The sequence below is a fragment of the Rhinolophus sinicus genome, chromosome 14 (assembly GCF_057876585.1).
Source record: "Rhinolophus sinicus isolate RSI-liver-muscle chromosome 14, RSI-T2T, whole genome shotgun sequence".
In the NCBI taxonomy this organism is placed as follows: domain Eukaryota; kingdom Metazoa; phylum Chordata; class Mammalia; order Chiroptera; family Rhinolophidae; genus Rhinolophus; species Rhinolophus sinicus.
This window is the reverse complement of record NC_142514.1, coordinates 13,256,424-13,275,549: the sequence shown is the minus strand read 5'-3', so window position 1 is coordinate 13,275,549 and position 19,126 is coordinate 13,256,424. Positions and strand designations below refer to the sequence as shown.

Here is a 19,126-nt window from a genome sequence, read left to right as displayed (position 1 = left end):
GAGGGGCCTGGGCCCCAGAAAGCTGGCTGGGACTTGAGCAGAACCCTTCTTGACAAACTTTTTTAACCCACACCACAAAGTAAAATGAATAAAAACATGGACGTACACGTACTCAAAAAACACACTCACGGGCGTGCGTGTTTATACGTGCACCCTCCGCTGTGACGCTCATCTTCCCCCTGATCTCCAAGTCCTCTTTTCCAGCAGTCCAGTGAGCCTCTGGCCTCCAGGACTTTACAACGTATCATCCAGTCCCCACCCTCCAGGCAGAGCTGGAGGGACACAGCGAGATGCAGGTCCCTGTGGTCACTGGGTGACGGGGCCACACAGCTCTTCCCTACGGAAAAGATACCAGCTTAGGTGCTGCAAGTGGGCAGGCTCTGGAGTTAGGGCATCTGCTTTAAATCCCAAACCCACCACTAGGCAAGTCACCTAACCTCTCTGAGCCCCAGGTGACTTGTGTGAAACACAGCAAATAATAAGAGGCTGGATGTAGAAGTCGTTGTGAGGATTGAATGCAGTACATGCTGGCTGTAGGAAGAGCCCGGTAATTCTTCTTGAGTGTTTATATTACACTAGGAACTGTCCGAAGCTTTATAAAAGGGAGCTGGCACATAGCGTTGGAGCACCCCCCACACACAGGTGACATGGGCCTGCAGTGCCTTTTCCTTCCATTGCTGCACCCACCTTCTCCCCTCTTCCTCGACAACTGTCTCCCAAATCCTGGCTGTGTGTTACCAGTGGGGCCCCTTTAAGTCTCCAGCTGGCCGTGATCGTGAATGAATTATTCACCCTTCGCCCAGAGCTGCTGTTCTGCATCTAATTTGTTCCAGCTCAGCTGTCTAGTTTCAGGCAGACCTGCTTATTTGACACTGATTAATCTGCACACATAGGAGACCCTCTCCTCATTGCAGGAAAGCTGTCATTATCTGAGTTAGTGTATGTAAAAGAGAATTACTTGAATGCATTTGAATCCACTAATTGTTTTCTGGATTCCCTTGAGACCTAATCATGAAATGTACCAATAAGTCCCAGAGTCACCTCAAACACATAATCCTTCAGCCAGCGTCCCCTCCCACTCCCTCCCAGCTGTAGCTTGTCCTTCCTTCCCGCTCTCCCAAGATCAGCTGCCTATAGAATTAACCATCTTCACAGCTTCATCTTCCTTCTTGGGTGATGTTTTAAACAGCAGGGGGTTACTGCTTTGGGGATATGCCACCTTACAGCCAGGACTGCCCTTCTCTCAAGCTCAGTGCTTCCATTCAAAGGGGTGTCTAGACTATAAGCCCCTTGAGGGCAGGGGTTGTGTCTGACCAACTCTATGCCTCCAGTATCTGGGTAAAGCCAACAGAGTGCATGTTCGACAAGCAAATTGAACTTGAAGTTTAACATTATGAGCTTTCACATTGTATCAGTCAGGATGGGCTAAGTTATGCTGCAGTGACAAACACCCCCCACACCGTAGAGGTGGAACACAACAAAGGTTCATTTCTCACTCATGCTACCTGTCCACTACGAGCAGGTGGGGGCTCTAATCATTGCAATCACTCAGAGACCCAGGCTGATGGAGGCTCCCTCTCACCATGTGGTTCCTCAGTAGAAGACAATATGGTGACTTCTATATCGGCTCTTAAAATATTTTCACCTGGAAGTAACACCCGTCACTTGCACTCATGTTTCATTGGTCAAAGCAAGACACGTGGACAGTGCTAACATCCAGGAGAGGCCTGTGACTGTATTCCCAGATGTGCTCGGAAGGCGGAGAGCCAGACCTGTGTGATGAATGGCAACAGTGATTATCACACTCATTCTTATATCCACTATGGGCACCTCACGATTCCATACAAATAACACTAAGTAGCAGGCTTCGTTCCCTGAACACATACTGGAACTTCACACTCAGTTGGCAGCTGGAAGACCTTAGTTGGATTCTGGCCTCTGTAGTTAATTCTCAGCTGAGACGTCACCATTCTCACCAAGCCTTGGATTCTTTATGTATAAACCAGGGACTTTGCTATCTTCCCCAACCTTGCCTCACCGCTTGGAGGATAGAAGTACACCGTGATGGAAAGGCAGAGTGGGGCAGGCCCTGAGGATGCGGGGTGAGAGCTCCAGTGACTGATGGTACCCAGGAAGGAGCCCAGGAGCTCAGCCAAGGGGTCCTACGAATGATACCCAGCATTTACCCACGAAGGACCAGAGCTGAGGCCAGTAGAGAGCTGGGTCCAGTCTGACAGGGAGCAGGCCCCAGGCAGATCTCACCCAAAGTTCTGAGCTCTGTCAATGGTGATTGGCTCCAGACCGTGCTCAGGGCCCAGCAAATCAAGGAAGAAATGGTGAAAATGTAGTGCTGCCCACAGATGGGAACGACTACAATAACAGAAATAGCAATAGTAGCAACAGCTGCCATTTATAAAGGCCCAGCGCTCGGCCCAGCTGCCATTTGCTAAGGGATTTACGTACATTGCCTTCAACCCTCACAACAACCCCATGGGACACATCAGTCTGCCCCCATCTTTCAGATGAGAAGAGTGAGATTTAGAGAAAGGTGGAGTAGCTTGCCATAGAATTAAGATTTTGATACCTTTCTCTGACTCCAGAACTCCTATTTATATGATTATTTGGGCCCTCTCCTGGTTAGAGGTTGTCACTCAAAGCAGTATCTCAAATCAGACCTTCCAAACAGAGAACTATTCAAAATCAAATTCGCTCCATTGGTTCATATTCATTAAATACCTACTGTGTGCCAGGCCCCATGCTCAGCTTTGGGGAGATGGCAGTGAATAAGTCAAGTCGTCATGGAGCTTACAGCCCAGTCTATTGAAATAATCTGCTCTCCCTGAGACATGAGTTGGGGTCTTGCAGAATGGTTATGGGGATCAGAAGTGATATGTGTCAATCATCTGAAAAGCACCTGGCACATAGTAGGTGTTCAGTACAGGGAGCTCTTGCTGTTCTTCCATACCCAGTTCTAGGGCAGCAGCCTGGTTGGGGCTGACCTTACCTGAGCCTCTTACCCTTAGGTGGAGACCATAATCTCCACCACTGCAAGCCCATAAGTACTTAGTTTAGGAAATAGGAGTCACAAGAAGCCAGTCCACCCAGGGCGCAGTCCGATGCTCAGCAAGGCTGCCAGACTGCTCTGCTCCGCCCATAGCTCCAGGCAGGTGGTCTGGGTTTGCAGAGGCACAGTGGGGGCTGGACCACACTCCACTGTGTATCATCCTAGAGATCTGTGAGGATCTGAGTTTTCTCCATCTGTTACTTGGATGCCCAGAGCAGCCTTGCCACGAATTCAGATGCCCCCAGGCCAAGCGGGAAGGACTGACTCCCAATGGGAATCGCTTGCCTTCTGCATGAGTATGTGAATGCTTGATGTGGCTGAGGAATCTTCTCGTCAGGCAGAAATAGATTCAGCTGGGGTTTACTGAGACCCCTACCACCTACTTGCATGATTGATTCATTCTCATCATCATCTCACCAGCTAACAATGATTGGGCACTTCTAGGTGCCAGCCACAGCTAAACACCTTATTTTATTTAATCTTTGCAATACTCCTATGAGGTTTGAACTATCCCCATTTTACAGATGAGAAAACTGAAGCTTACAGAGGTGCAGTAACTAGCCCATGGTTACAGGACTAGTCGCGATGAAGCTGGAATTTTGATCCACAATGACTGACCCAGGCTCTTTGTCATGACTTGATCTCTAATCCTTAGAGCAACCTCAGGCCAGAATAATTATGTCCATTTTGCACCTAAGGCTCAGTGTAAAGCAAAGTCATGTGCCCAGGTGGGTCCCTTAGGATTTTTTGGTTGCAAGACCTGAGATCTCCATCAGCTGTTCTTTCCTCAGCCATACCCAGAGGCCCTCTCTGTCCAAAACAAGGAAAACTAGGGGTTCAGGCAACGCCTATCTGCTGAAGTCCAGGCATCCCGTGCTTTTATACCTGCTCTCACTGTCTAGAATGTTCTCTCCTCCCCCTGGCCACCGGCCTGGAGCCAGCTGAAACACATCCTTCAAGATGTGGCTCAAAAATTCCCTCCTCTACACTCCACATGGAAGGAAGACTCAGACTCAGGAGCATTTTGAAATGAAAAGTTGTTTCTTGCAAAAAGGTGTAAACTGGTTACACTTCAGAAGGCCTGGCTTGCCAAATTACACACACACACACACACACACACACACACACACACACACACCACCAGGTTCTTAAAGGGAAAACATACTCACGATGACCAAGGTTACCGAGTTTTCGTCAGTCTGTTCTTGATGGAAAAGGAGCCATTTTCTCCTGAGATTGTTTCTCACGAAGCCACACAGCACATGCAGTATCTTCAGACATCAGCCTTCCAAACACTGGAGATAGAGTTGTTCTCATTAGGGAGTCAACAGCTTATGGGAAATGCTCATTCATTCTGTTAATCTCAGAGAGTCAAGTGTGAGTTTGTTTGGGGTGTTAAATCACGACGGGATGAAATGTCTCTGCATACGCCCAGTGGCGACCATTTATTAACTCTGATCCTCACAGTGTCCTCATGAGGCAGGTATTTTTCATCCTGTGCTACGGACGATTGAGACTGAGCCAAAGGGACTTGCCCAGAGTCAGAGCAGGGAGGTGGCAGAGCTGGGATTCCCGCCCAGGGCCTGACCCCTCAATCTAGGTCATTCTACCTCGTCCGTCCCCCTCGTTCCCCCTTGACCCAGGTATCTGTTTCGGCCTTCCCTGCACTGTGTCATGTGTCATGTGTCAGGTCTCTGTTCCTTATCAGAGGGTGGTCGGCTTCAGAGCAGGCTCTGTCTTTTGGGTTCAACTCTGGCCCAGGCCTCAGTACATAGGAGACACCCAATACATGTTAGTTGTTGATTCATTAATGATGGACATGAAAGCAACCATGAAGTCTGCTGTGCGTGCCGCCCGGGGCCTTTGGGTGCTGGAAGGCTTGAGCTGCCTCAGCAAAGATGAGCCCACAGCCCCCGAGACCTGGGCCAGCTGCCTGGCCTATTGCCCAAGCCTCCTGGTGACCCAGGGCCCTGAGGCCACTCCACCTCCAGACCGCCCAGCAGGCATGATCAGCCCGCCCATGCACAGCCCATGCAATGACCCTGCACACTCTAAACCAAGACCAAACCTACACCTGCCATATGTTTGTGCCTTCGGGCAGGAAATGCACGTAGCCACCATTCCCAGAGATGAACAGTCCACTTCTGACAATGGCTCATCTGCCAGCCAACAGGATGAATTTGCTTTGGGAGTGACTGACCCTCTGACCAAGGGTATTTCTGGCCCCAGCAGGTGGCGAGGGCAGGGATGGCAGTGCCCGATGCCAAGAAGAACCACCATCCAAGTACTCATTGAGAGACTCTAGGTCCCAGATCATAGTAGATTGTTCATTTTTCTATGTATTTGCTTTTAAAAAGGTTTGGAAAATTAAGTAGTTGGAAAGTATGCTCGATTCACACTGACTCATGGTAGCTGGCTGAGCCAGGAAGTGGCCACGTGAACCAAGCAATCAGCTGTGCTTCAGTTTACTGATGCATTTATTCTCCTCTTCATTCCAAAAGGATTCGAAGGGCAATAATTAGAGGCCTTACGTTTGTCTCTGCCCAATGGCCCTGTCCACGCAGTTGGCGAGACATCACGAGATGAGCCAGCTTGCGTGTCGGTGTGTTCAGCCAGCATATAAAAGCCTGCACTCTGGGCACTGGAGCCCATTAATTAAGTCAGTCCTGGCTCCCCCATCTCTTTTCCATCTGTAAGCTGCCTCCATGTCATCACTTTTCCCGGTGTCTTCAAGACATGGGACTGTGGCCACCAGTTGAGAATGAGCTGAAAGAAAGAGCGCTGGAGCTAGAGTCTAGAAACCTGAGTTCAAGTCCAGACTCTGCTGGTTACTCTCTGGGTGCCCTTAGGCAGGTCACCTCTCCTCTGAGCTTCAGGTGAGTTAGTAAAATAGGTCACTGATGCCCGTTGGGAGTGTCCTGGGACATCGTACCATTTATTGAACACGTACTATGTACCAGGAACTATGCCAAATTAAGCACTTTGCATATTTTCTCTCCTTTAATGTACTGAGAACGCTGAGGTGTAGGTATGAATATTCCTATTTTATGAGTGAAGAGGCTGAGGGCAGGAACTGTCCATCTCCTTCTCCCCTGTGTCACCAGAGCCTGGCATGGGACTTTGCACAGAGAAGAGGCGCAGTGATGTACCTATGGCAGGCAGGGGTCTGCTCTAGCCCGTCTGACTGCACAGCTGGCCTCACAGCACAGTTCTTGGCACATGGTAGACCCGCAGTAAATTCGTGTTCCTTTCTTCCTCTCTCCATTACTTCATCCAGATGGATTTATCTGAGTTGCACTCACGGCATCTGTGCTCACTAAAAACAGTCCCATCTTTGAACGACTGGCAGCTCCCAGGGGAGGAATGAGAAGCAGAATTTAGGACTCATTTGCTGCTTTCATCTAAACTAATGGGGTCTTTCCAAGAGGCTTGGACGGGGATAATGCCTACTACCTTTGAAAGGCATTTGCTTTCTCTTGGGGGTGCAGACACCCTTGATGTTGGCCAGGGAGGTTACTGACACCCTGATGGATGGAGCAGAAGCCCTGAGGGCTGAGGTACCGGGGTGGCCCGCATGTCCCCAGGTCTGGTCCTAGGCTTTTTAGAACCATGATTTTATCCATTTTGCATCCAGAGCGGATCAGAGCCCCATTAAGCAAACTCGTGAGAGATAGTGTTAGAAACTGAAGACTGATTCATTCCGGTCCACCAATAATTGTCACTCTCAGTGGGTGGAGCAGGTATCCACGCTCACTGCCCAAGTTCCCCGGGGAAACAGTATCTGCACGTTTCTGTGGCGAGCACAGGGCTAGGGGGAGAGTGGCCTCCAGGAACGTTGCTTTTCCTGGCCATGCCTTGATGGCCATCCCCGTCACATGGCCAGATCCCCTCTCCAATGACCAGTCTGGTCCCTTCCCTCCTGACCCGCCCCTTCATTCAGAATTTTGTATAAGCAAGTCCTGTACATGAGTCTTGGTCCATAGTAACTGAAGAATCCAGGCTGTCTGCAGAGAAGAAGCATTCGGGGGGGGGGGGGAGGGGAGTAGGGTTCAAAGGGGAAGAAAACACCCCAAGTCTCGTTAATTTACATATTAATTAACCATCTCAGTTCACAGCATTCTGTAATGGAAACTGTTGGGTGTTTTTTCCTTGTATCTAGGATGTCCCATGATCATCAGGCCTGCTTAGCCAATATTACCAAAGCTGTTATCTTTTCCAGAGTTGCCAGGCTTGTTGTGCAGAACAGAAGATAAAAACGTTCCCGCCTGTGGGTCAGTGCATACCCTACACTTTGTATTTTAATGACAGGGCTTGAATTGGGGCATCCCTGTCTCTGCCACCCCAGCACAGGATGCCCCTGTGTGAACTCTGACCTTTCAGGTCACTAGTATACTCTTCATTATTTTTTATTTCTTCCATCTCTTGCTCATTCATTTCCCCAGGCCTCTACTTATATACTTATTTATGCAAAGTCTCATCTCCTTCCTCAAAGGATTTGCAGGACTTCTTAGGAAATACAGCCATGAAAGCAACAACTTATGGATAAATATAAAACATCAGGACCAGAAAAAACACAAATCTGAATGGGGTTCACAAGCCAATTGGGAGAGTCCAGGGGAGCGGGGTCTGGAGCAGAAGAAGCTTGGCCCCTGCAGCCAGGTTTGGACCTGAATTCCAGCTCTGCCACTTACTAGCTGAGCAAAAAGGCGCATATACTTAGCCACTATGCCTCAGTCTCCTCACTTGTGGAATGGGTCTAGTAATATTTTCTTCAGAGGATGATTAAAAGGAGAAAGTAGAGTCATATCTGTAAAGCACGTAGCAGAATGACTGGCAAGTTGTAGGTATTCAATAACCACTATTTTTGTCACTATTAGGGTTATTATAATATTTTCTCCTGTTATTACCCCGTTGCTGTAATTGAGCTGTGAATTCAGCTAGTAGCTTCCTAACAATCAAAGCGAAAACAAAAAGCGTTGACTGCCTATTTCTCATTTCCGTGAAGGGACGTGGAGATGCCAGCTCCACGGGTAACAAGACCTTCTATTTCAACTTGGATTACTCTGTCTGAGAGTTGCACCCTCTCCTTTTTGGAGCCAACTGCTCGGGTTCAGACTGTTAGCCATCAGAGCCTCAAACATCTCTGCCTTTGGACAACTAGAAAGGTTAGGGCTGGGGGTTACAGACCTGGAGCAGGAAAAAAATGTCCTGGTTGGGAATAATCTTTCCAAGAAGCTGCCTGATGGTCAGCAAGATTGTTGCAGGGGCTTCTTGGGAAACTAAGATTAGAAATAGCAATCTCTTCAGCTTTGGTGAGCACCTGGGTACATGAAAGACTATTAATTAGGTGACAGGTCCCAAATTGGATTTTCATTTGGGTGATTTTACACTTTGTAATTCAGCAGTTGCTAAAGATTGAGGCGCCTTGGGACTGGGGTTGAACCTGGACCACAGGCTCAGAGAGCAATGGAAAGCAGAATTTTTAGTCCATCCTTCCACATTTCTCTGCAGAAGTTTGATGGAGAACAGCTGCTCATCTCCAAACTAAGAAAGCATTATTCCAAGGGGCAGAGGCGGGGAGGGAGCGGATGTGTATTGAGAATCTATTGAGAATCCATCTTGAGCTTTTTCCGAGTCACCTTGCAAGGTGAGGGCATTGTTACACCTGGAAGCAGGTGTATTTTCTATTTGTAAGGATGGGGAATCAGAAGCCCAGAGAGGTTAGGTGACTTGTCCAGGGGCACACAGCCAGTAATTAGCAAATCTGGGATTCTAATCTAGGTGTGTCTGACTCTAAACCACTTCCTGTTAACCCTTCTTTTATGTGTCTTCTTATGATGAGCTTGATGCCCTCAAATTGCTTATAACCTAGTTAAGAGAATAAATACCCATCTTAAAACAGGTAAATAACAGTACCAAACACTACATCACAGAGCCTAGAAATTAAGCCGTTCAGCGGAAGGATCCTTTTTTCCCAGATGGCAGGGAAGGCTTCAGGGAGGAGGTGGCAGGCCTTGGCGAGCAGGTAAGCTTTGAGAGGCGTGAGGAAGGCCTTAGAGCCCAGGACCGGCAAAAGCAAAGATGCAGAGGTATCATGGGGAATAATCGGAACCGAGGTTTCTGCTAGGGCATTGGAAGAAGTAAGGTGGGAGAGATGAGCAGGGTCCAGAACGCAGCGGCTGCCCTCTCGGGTGGAAGGCAGAGATCTGGATGTAGGCTCTGACTTGAGTCTTTAGTTTTCGTGCTGTCACGTGATGTATTTATCCATTAGTCGGCAGACTTCTGCTGAGGACATACCATGTGCCAGGACCTGTGCAGGGCACAGAAGGCCGCCAGACTCCATCCCTACCTTGGATGGTAGGGGACCTCTCTTCTGAACACAGTCCCTGCCCTGTCCTACAGCCATCCCCGCCTGCAGTTGCATATACCCATGTGGAGTCCTTTTCTCTCAAACTCCGCTTCCCCAAGGCTGGGGGCTCCAGCCCCAGTTTGGCCCCGCTTTGGATTCTCTAAACAACAGGGCTTGTTGAACTGCACCAAATGAAGCCAGTTGCTTGAATGCCCTTCATGCGAGGCCCTTCGCATGTAGTGTCAGCCAGCCAGAGAGAGAGGGACACTTGTTCCTGGTTCTCAAGAGAGCAGGTTCAGAGATCTCAGGGACTTTGTTCATGATACACAGCTGTAAGCCACAGAGCTGAGGGTGGGCCTTAGGTCTGTCTGACTTCCATACCAGGGGTCTCTACACTGCCCCATAGGGACGCATTTTATAGCTGAGTGTTTACCCAACTTGCGCAGACAGCACAGCTAGTTGAAGGCAAGGCCAGGGGCGGAGTCCCAATCTCAGGGTTCCTCTTAGGACCCCAGGGAGCACCTGGCGCTCTGAGGTGTGGCCAGCCCACCCCTTGGAAGGGGGTACCCATCCTCTCTAATTGCAGTGGCATTCCAGGAAACTCTCGTGCCTGTAGATGCCTAGAGCTTTTGTGGCTGCCACAGCGCCACCTTGTGGTGACATTCAGAGGGAGGGGCACACTCTTCACAGAGGAAGGGGCTTCTCCAAGCCCAGCACCAGGTGGGTTTCCAACACATGCTGGCTGGGACGGGTCTGCTGACTGCCTTCCATTGAGGGCTTGTGCAAAACTAAGTAGCTGCCCCTGCTTCCTGAGAAATTTCCATGCCATCCACTTCTATCCTTCTGGTTTGCATTTATTAGGCACCAAAGACTCAAAGAGGGGAAAGAACTAGTATTTATCAAGTACCTGTTGTGACAGGTGTTTCTAGACAGCACCCCATGGAACCTTCCCAACAGCCCTGGAAGGTGGGGATTCTTGGCCCGTTTTCCAGGTGAGGATGGACAGGTGCACTCTGGCTTATATGTTATCAAAGCAAAAGCTCTGCCCGTCTAAGTGTGGCTGGACTTTTAGGCAACAGCTGCCCAAAAGTGTGCTGTTACTTCAGTGACCATTTCTTCCCAGATGAAAATCAGGAGGAAATGGTCTGATAGAAAATGTCTTATAAAGACTAAAAATTAGGCCCCATTACTGACAAATTACCTTTTTTATTTTTAATGACCAACACACTAAACATCAGGGTCATGTGGCCCTTTTATTTTTTAAGGTAGAAGGGAACTCAGGTTTGTTTTTGAGAATTTTACAGCCTCCCAAAAGTCACTGGGAGGCCCCTGCCGTGTGGCAGACCCAGGTGGAGAAAATCATTGGCAGAGATGAGGAAGGTCAATGACCAAGGTCATGACATGTCACCAGTTAACCTTCCGAGGACTTGGGCTCAGGCTAAGGAGGTCCATGAACACACATACTTGCTCACAGGGACACTCAAAGATGCAGGATGCTGCTCGCCACTCCACGATCCGGGGCTTTACAGTTTGGCAAGGCTGTTCATGCAAGGAGACGGCGAGTTTATCATAAAGACTTACTACTACCAGCAGCCTTATTGGTGCTCTCCACCCTGACTGTTCCTACCAGCAATTGCTGTGCCACCTGTTTCAGAAATGGGATAGAGTCGTAAAGCTTAGGAAGGGGTAAGAGGAAGCAACCACAAGGAAATCTTATGTTATACCTAGATCCAGTCAAGTTAGGTAAATTACCTGCTGAAATATGACCATCTTTTAAAATAGCTGTACTGTCAGAAAGTGAACCTAACGTTGTAGTTCAGAGAACATCAAAAGTTAAGTGGACTCAGGTGGACACCAGGCAGGTGTGACCATTAGCGGGACGATAATAACCACTGTGAACGTAGAGCCAGGTCTTCCAACCACAGTCCTCCTCATACAGCTTCATGAGCTGTGTCGTTTCTGTTTACCATGGGTGTTCCTCTTTAATATTTTTATATCAACTCATAATCTTGACTTACATAAATTTGTTGTATAAGGAAACATTACTTTAAGTGGAAATTCAATATTACTTGTCATAAATGAAAAGGGCTGTAAAAACTACATTAAAAATAAACAATGCTATTAAGATCTAGCATGATGCTGTCACCTGCCAAAGGCTCTTAGCCTGAGACCTTTACCGTTTTTTTGAAAAGGAACATTAATAAATAATGGAGAAATATTAGAGCTATATTAGCAACCTCTAGAGTGGCAGTGGTTGGACTCATTAGCCTGAAAATTCTCCCATTACAAATACTCCAGAAATGCTAGACAAAGTATAGCAAATATCCCTTTAAATGCTTAACTGAGTTCCCAAGAAGCAAAGAAATCACCAGAGGTAAGAAGCAAGGAGGGAACAGAAAACCAGAGCAACAAGCATGTGCACTGACTGGAAAAAGGAAATGTCTCCTCAGGGAATTCAGAGACGCAGGACCATGCCTCATTTGGATTTAGAGTTCAAATTTATACTACCTGCATAATCCAGGAATCCCCAAGTCAAAAAATTGACACCAGACTACTCTGGAGAAAAGTAGGTCCTCAATCCAGGCTACCTGGATTCCCATATATGAGCAATTTTAAAGATGAGCTCAAAATTTAGACTTATAAAACACACAGAGAGAAAAAAACACCATGTGGGAAAGTCACAGAAACCACAAACATCAGGATTAGACCCTCAGTCCTCAATAGAATAGACTGAAGCGTCCCCCTCAAAAAAAATGTTTATAATTATTAAAGACAAATTAAAATATTGAAAATAAGTAGAAAGAATAAGACACTGGGAAAAAAACAGGGAGATTTGAAAATAAATCAATTGAAACTTCTAAAAATGAAAAACTGAATCCTTGAAATTAAAGCCTTACTGGGTAAGTTAAACAACAGGTTAGACAAAGCTAAAGAGAGAAGAAATTAATTGGAAGGTTGATTTGAAGAAATTAGCCACCGTGCATCATAGAGAGATAAAGAGAAGAAAAAGGGAAAGAGAAGTTAAGTTCAACAGTTGCCTAATACAAATTCCAAAAGAAGAGAATAGGAGAGAGGTATAATTTATTGGTTGAGAATTTTCCAGAATTGATTTCAGAGATTTAAGGAGCATGAGTCTTGAGCAGGATAAATATTGTACACTTAAACACATTATTGTGAATTGCCAAACTTCAAAGATAAAGAGAAGATCCTAAAATTTAAAAAAAAAAGAAAGAAAGGAAAGCTTACTTACCAAGAAGGCTCAATTAGACTGATGAGACTTCTCAAAACAACAGTAGAAGCTGGAAGAAAAAGAAAAAGAACTGTTAATCTAAAATTCTATATCTAGCTAAACTATCATTCAAGACAGAATGAAATAAAGATATTTTCAGACAAAGACTGGATACGCTTACCTCTTGCTGCAATAACTACTCAAGGATTTACTTCAAAAAATGATGAAGATTACTGTGATAATAAGTAGAGAACATCTAGCACAGTGTCAGGAATCCAGGACCATGGTGGGTAAACAGTAACTGACTGCCCTTGTTACAATTGAATAAAAACCTCCAGACCCCCCTCTGTGCTTGATATGGAACTTGATCAAGATTAGCACTTGAACACACCGCCTTGATCTTGCATGAAGAATTCTTCCTTGGCTTACTTTACCAGTTCTCTAGGTGGACCCTGTCTTTGCTCCCAAAATCACATCCCTGAAAATCAGCCACTCGCCAACAGCCTGACTGGGCCACCTCAGCACCCAGGCATCATTCCCACCCACTCCTTCCCCTTCTCACTAGGTGAGAATTCAAAGAAACATTCATCCAGCACTGGTATCACCTGGGATTTTTAATCCCTTGCTCATTGCATGAGCGCTATCAGTACTTTGCAGTGTTTCAAATATATTGTGTTTGCAAAAAATTGCCCTAATTCTCTACCCCTCCCTCTGTCCACATCCTTTTCAGTATAACTTTGGAGCTCTTCCCATCAAGAGATGGAGTCTGTTTCTCTACCCCTTGAATCTGAACTGACCTTGTGACTTGCATTGCCAGTAAAACGTGGAAAAAATGACATCATGCCAGCTTCAGGCCTCGGCCTTAGGAGACCTTGCATGGATTCCACTGTCTTCTAGAACCTTGCCAGTATCATAAGAACAAGTCCAGGCTAGCCCACTGAAGGATGAAAGACTAAATAGAGCAAAGCCATCATTTGAGCCAGCCTTCAGCATACCAATCCAGGTAGCTGTAGACACATGAGTAAGCCCAGTGGGATCAGTCATGCCTGTACAGTCACAGCAGAACTGCCTAGCCAATTAGTAGACTTATGAGAAATAAATGGCTATTGTAAGCCACTGAGTTTGGGGATGATTTGTTACACAGCAGTAGCTAGCGGATAGAACACATATGACATTTTATTTATGTATATGCATACGATATGTGATCAAAACATATGGCGAATGTTTAAATGTTAAAATGTTTATTACAGTAAAAGACACATTGCTATTAATCCCCCTCAAAATAGTCCCCCTCGCTTCAAACACACTTATCCCATCGTTCTTGCCACTTTCTGAAGCAGTTCTGGAAGTCCTCTTTCCTGAGTGTCTTTAGTTGCGCTGTTGTGGCTGCCTCGATGTCCTGAAACATTTTGACTTTGGGGAAGAGCCAGAAGTCACACGGTGCCAGATCCAGTGAATAAGGTGGATGAGGACACACCACAGTGTTTTTATTTGACAGAAATTGCTTTACCAGAAGCGATGTGTGACACGGAGCCTTTCCGTAGTGATCAGCAAATGCAGTGCATGCTGCTGCCGAGTGCCATCCAATGGAAAGGCAGGGACCTTCGATACAGGAAGCGGTGCGTCAAACCTTTGTAACAGTGTGTGACAAATTTCAACTTGTTTGGTGCAGTCAGTCGGGTGTGAGCTATGGTTGAGAGAAGGTGTGTTTTAAAGTGTGCCGTAAATTATCCTCCATCATGACAGCGCTCCGTGTCACACATCGCTTCTGGTATATGGCAATTTCTGTCAAATAAAAACATTAAGGTGTGTTCTTATCCACCTTGTTTGCCGGATCTGGCACCATGTGACTTCTGACTCTTCCCCAAAGTCAAAATGACCATGAAAGGTAAACATTTTGAATTGATTCAGGACATCGAGGCAACCACAACAGCACAACTAAAGATACTCATGAAAGAGGACTTCCAGAACTGCTTCAAAAAGTGGCAAGAATGATGGGAAAAGTGTGTTCAAAGCGAGGGGGGTATTTTGAGGGGGATTAATGGCAATGTGTCTTTTACTGAAATAAATTTTTTTATTTAAATATTCACTGTATTGTTTGATCACACCTTGCGTATCTATAATGAAACTGCTTGCTCTATGCTTGCTCTATAGGCTGCAGCTTACCAGTAGCTGTATTTCTAAGGCATGTTGATGTACTCAGTTAAATGATCCTTTCTGATGGGAAAATTGAGTTCATGTGTCAGGGTGTGTATGGGCTGATTGCCGTAACTCTCCACCCCACAACAGAAAGTATGTCATGTTTCCTGTAGGCCCCTTTTCTTTTTTGTTAGTAATATCTTCTCACCCACTTGATGTGCCAGAGATTAACAAAACAAAAAAGGTCACATACCCTTGGCCTTGTGCACACATTGGGAGATGAATCTTCTAGCAAATTTTAGCCTGTTAGTGTGTCTCTTGGATGAACCAAATTGGAAATACTCATCTTGGCAGGAAAGAGTATTCTGTTTCTAATATACAATTTTAGAAGATGTCACGGTTGTCAAAAGACTTTTAGAGTTTGGTGCAAGATGACATTTGATTGCAAAGGGAAGTGGGACAGGAGAGTAGGAGAAAAAAAAGTAGGAATAACCAAATCCCACTGTGCCACTTACTGTGTGACCCTTTCCCATAAAAGGGGCATATAGGCGTGCTTACCTCCTAGGATCATGATGAGTAAGTGAAACAATATATGTCCAAAGCACTTAGTCTAGCCCAAAGCAAGCTGTGTTGATGATGATAATGACTTAAAAAAAAAAAAAAAAAGGAGGATTAAGAAATAGAATTACAAAACTTTGCTTTTTAAAAAGCCTTTGCAGCAAGAGCCAATTGCATTCCCAACCGCTAAGAATTTAGGACATTACTACCCATGATATTTTCAAGATACAACCAAGCAAAAACGTTTGTCAATAAGCTCGCACAGATATGTTTAAACATCCTGACCCTTGAGTCCCTAAACTCCCACTTGGCTGAAAACTATTTCTGGGCCATCACTAGATGCCTGCTGAAATGCAGAGAAGACTGTCATTCAGTCAGCTGGCTCTTTCATCTCCAAGATAGCAGACATCACATTTGAGGTGATTTAGTTCCCTTCCGTGGAATTCATCCACCCGTTGCTTTGTCCTCAGACAGACCTGGCTATCGTCCCTCCCCAGGTAGGAGCAAGGAGATGTCAGGCATGCAGATTAATTTCCAGGGTGCCAGGATGCTGGTAATAGTCTTACCACTTTGCATGGCCAAATAAAAGAGATGGGAACCAAAAGGGAGAGACAAGGCTTATTCGTCCCCTAAGGAATTCATCCCAAATGCTTATAACATGTCCAAATGGGCTTCTTTAAGCAATTCTTTCCGGTATGAACCTTATTCCAGTGGGGGATGACGGAGGAACAGTCAAAGCTTCCCTTTTGCCTTTCTCTGTCTCCCTTTCTACCTGTCTCCCTCCCACTCCCTTTGGCGGCTTCTCTCTCTGTGTTTATCGTGTGTGTGTGTGTGTGTGTGTGTGTGTGTGTGTGTGTGTGTCTTTGGAATGGATTTTGTTTGTGTTAGATGCAGTTCATATCATTTCCTTCAAGGTCTATTTTCTGGGCCCGCAGTCAGGAGGTAATTTTCTCTTCCATTTCCCACTTATCACTCACTGCACACATGACCCCCTGCCAGGAGGGAGAAAATCCTACTTTTTTGCTGCTCAAACTTAAGATCCTTTGGTCTTTGCAGCCCAGGAGAATCTCATTATTGACAACGTGACAGGCATGTGGGAGTGTGTGATGCGGCCTTTCCAGCCATTTGGTGAGATTTCTGTGTAACGCCTAGGGGAGGCTGTTTGGAAATAGCTAGAAAGCTCTATGCAGGCCTGCCTTGCTTTAAGAAAGCCCGCTCTATGGAAAAGACAAAATGACGAAGGTCAAGCTAGGAGGGGTTATTCCCAGTTACAAAGGATCCCCTCCCTATACAAAGGATTTCCCGTTCAGTGGGTTCTTCGAGCTGGCCCTGCCTGGTACATTTTAAAAATGTTTCCTTTTAGAAAAACTCAATTGATATATAATTTTAAAGACCAAGGCTATCGTGTAGATGGACATTTGCTCTTATAAAGACACTGTCTGTTCTCAGCTCCTGATTTTTTTTTTGAAAAGCTAAGGCAGTCTCCATACTGAGAAGTGTCAAGTGGTGGAAGTGTCATATCAGGAATCCAGTGGGAACCACTGAAAGCATAGGAGCAGTTGACAAGCTAGCAACTGATTTATGTAAATTCTGAGGGATAAAAGTCAGGGTAGTTACACAACCGTGTGAATATACTTAACACTATTGAACTGTGCCCTTTAAAATGGTTAGGATGGTAATTTTGTGTTATGTGTATTTTACCACAATTTTTTAAATGGTAGAGGAGGAAGTGTTTAACCATAGTTCACAGCTCTGCAGATGCTTTTCTCCAGAAGCTCTGCTCTGAAGGGAACCGAGGCTGCTGTTCACTGCTACCACCTGTCAATCATCACCACTTCCTGCCACTGCTGAACTCCTGAAACAGTGCCTGTGATTGGTGGCTGCTGACAAACAGACATTGACGACCCATGGCCGGGCCATCTCCAAAGACGGTGCTTCCTGCACACCATTCCTACCCACTTGCCAAATGTGTGGGAATAACAATGAAACAGACACCACTGACCAAGCCATCTCCCAGACACTGCCCTGAACACGTAACCTCACTCCAGCCCTGGGAAATCAGCATTCTTATATTATCTCCATTTTGCAGATGACAAAGCTGAGGCTCCAAGGTACTAAATAACTGACCTCAATTCACACAGAGGCGAAACCAGGATTCGAACACAGGTTTCTCTTATGCCACAGGCCAGGCCACATGCCCTGGACTGTTGATTCCCGGCTTCTTTATGCACATGGGCCCTTTCTAATGGTAAACATGGTCGCCATACTTTCAGTATCTCCTGGTTGAGAAAATAGGGAATGACCAAGTGCTACGTGAATCCAGGAATCTGTGAGTCCCAACAGCATTGGCGTAGAGTTTTAAAATCACGACACAACACCTGATGTGTGAGTCATGAGGCATTTACTTGGCTTCTGAGACCCTCGAAGTCACTCTGGATCTTTCCCCCCAATACTGGACGCCTCTGAACTGCACCACGAATCAGCTGAAGGGCCTGGAGACGCTGAGCCTTCTTAGAATGTAGGCGAGGCCCAGGAGCTTCTGTAAATACAGCCGATGTCAGTCGGTTACTTCTTGGGAGAGTTACCATGAGTCTTTGGGTCACACTGTCTGAGGCAGGGGGAGGAGACTGAGGCAGTGTTAGATTTAGAAGGACATTCGTTATTCTTGCCCATCACAGACTGCAGCCATTCAGAGTAGCAGCAGTTCCCCCAGAGCAGAGCTCTGGAAATGAGCAACTGAAGAGCTGAGAACAGTGGTTAAATATTCTTCCATTTACCTTTGGCACTCTTCATTCGCTTTTATCCAGTCTTCAGAGATCCCCAACTATAGCTGCTGGAAAGAAATGGTGCCAAGAGAGAAAGAAGGAAAATGAAAGGGGGAAACAACCTCTTCGCATTTATGCTCAGTCTCAAGGGTTCATACTGCTGCGTCTCCTTGCTTGCTTTCATTCATTCCACAAATATTTATTGAGCACAACATCTGTGCCAGGCACTGTTCTAGGCACTGGGAATTCACCAGTGAGCGCCAAAAAAGAACACACTCAGCCCTCAGGGAGCTCACATGATAGTGGGAGACTGACTGTAAGTGAGATTTTTTTTTTTAAGTAAAACAGACAGTAAGTCAGATGGTCTTAAGTGCTATGGAGCAAAAGGAATCAATCAGAGAAAGAAGGTGGGCATATACCTGGTCGGGGTGGGAGGTTGTATCTGCCTGCCTTGAAGGGTGACAGTTACGCAAAGAGGTGAAGGAGAGAGGCAGGTGGATGTCGGAGGGAACAGCATTCAGGAAGAGGGAACAACAGGGCAAAGGCCTGGCATGTGCTGGAACAGCAGGGTCAGCGTGGCTGGAACAGAGTGAGTGAGGGGAAGGTGCAGGGAAGGTCACAATGGGCTTTGCAGGCTGTCACAATGAGTTTGACTTTTACTCCATGAGAGGTGGGTCCCACGGGAGTGTTTTGAGCAGAAGAGTGAAATAATCTTTACTGCAGTATAATTTATATACTACAACCCCCCCCCATTTTGAGTGTACAATTTAATGATATTAGTAAATGTACAAAGTTGTTCAACCATCATGACACCCCAATTTTACATTTCCCTCATCCCCAAAAGATGCCTCATGCCTGTGGCTTGCATTTTAAAGGAATCACTTCAGCTCCTGTGTTAAGAATAAAAATAAGAGGTAGAAGCAAAGAAAGTGGGGGAAAGAAATGTTTTTCACCGCACACGTGAGTGACAAAAAGGACTAAAAGTGGAGGGGTGAAGATACGACTGATAAAGCTTTTCTTTT

The 19,126-nt window shown here is 46.2% G+C and overlaps 1 protein-coding gene and 1 long non-coding RNA gene across 8 annotated transcripts in view; one reads left to right on the top strand and one right to left on the bottom strand.

Moving 5' to 3' along the window:
* TMCO4 (transmembrane and coiled-coil domains 4) overlaps positions 1-19,126 on the top strand; it is a 94,418-nt gene that overhangs the window by 52,343 nt on the left and 22,949 nt on the right. The window lies entirely within an intron of this gene.
* Positions 1,210-17,488, bottom strand: LOC148755399 (uncharacterized). Its single transcript, XR_016018562.1, has 3 exons — positions 15,340-17,488; positions 12,664-12,712; positions 1,210-4,359 (listed from the first exon to the last, which is right to left on the bottom strand). It is a non-coding gene; the product is annotated as an uncharacterized LOC148755399 (long non-coding RNA).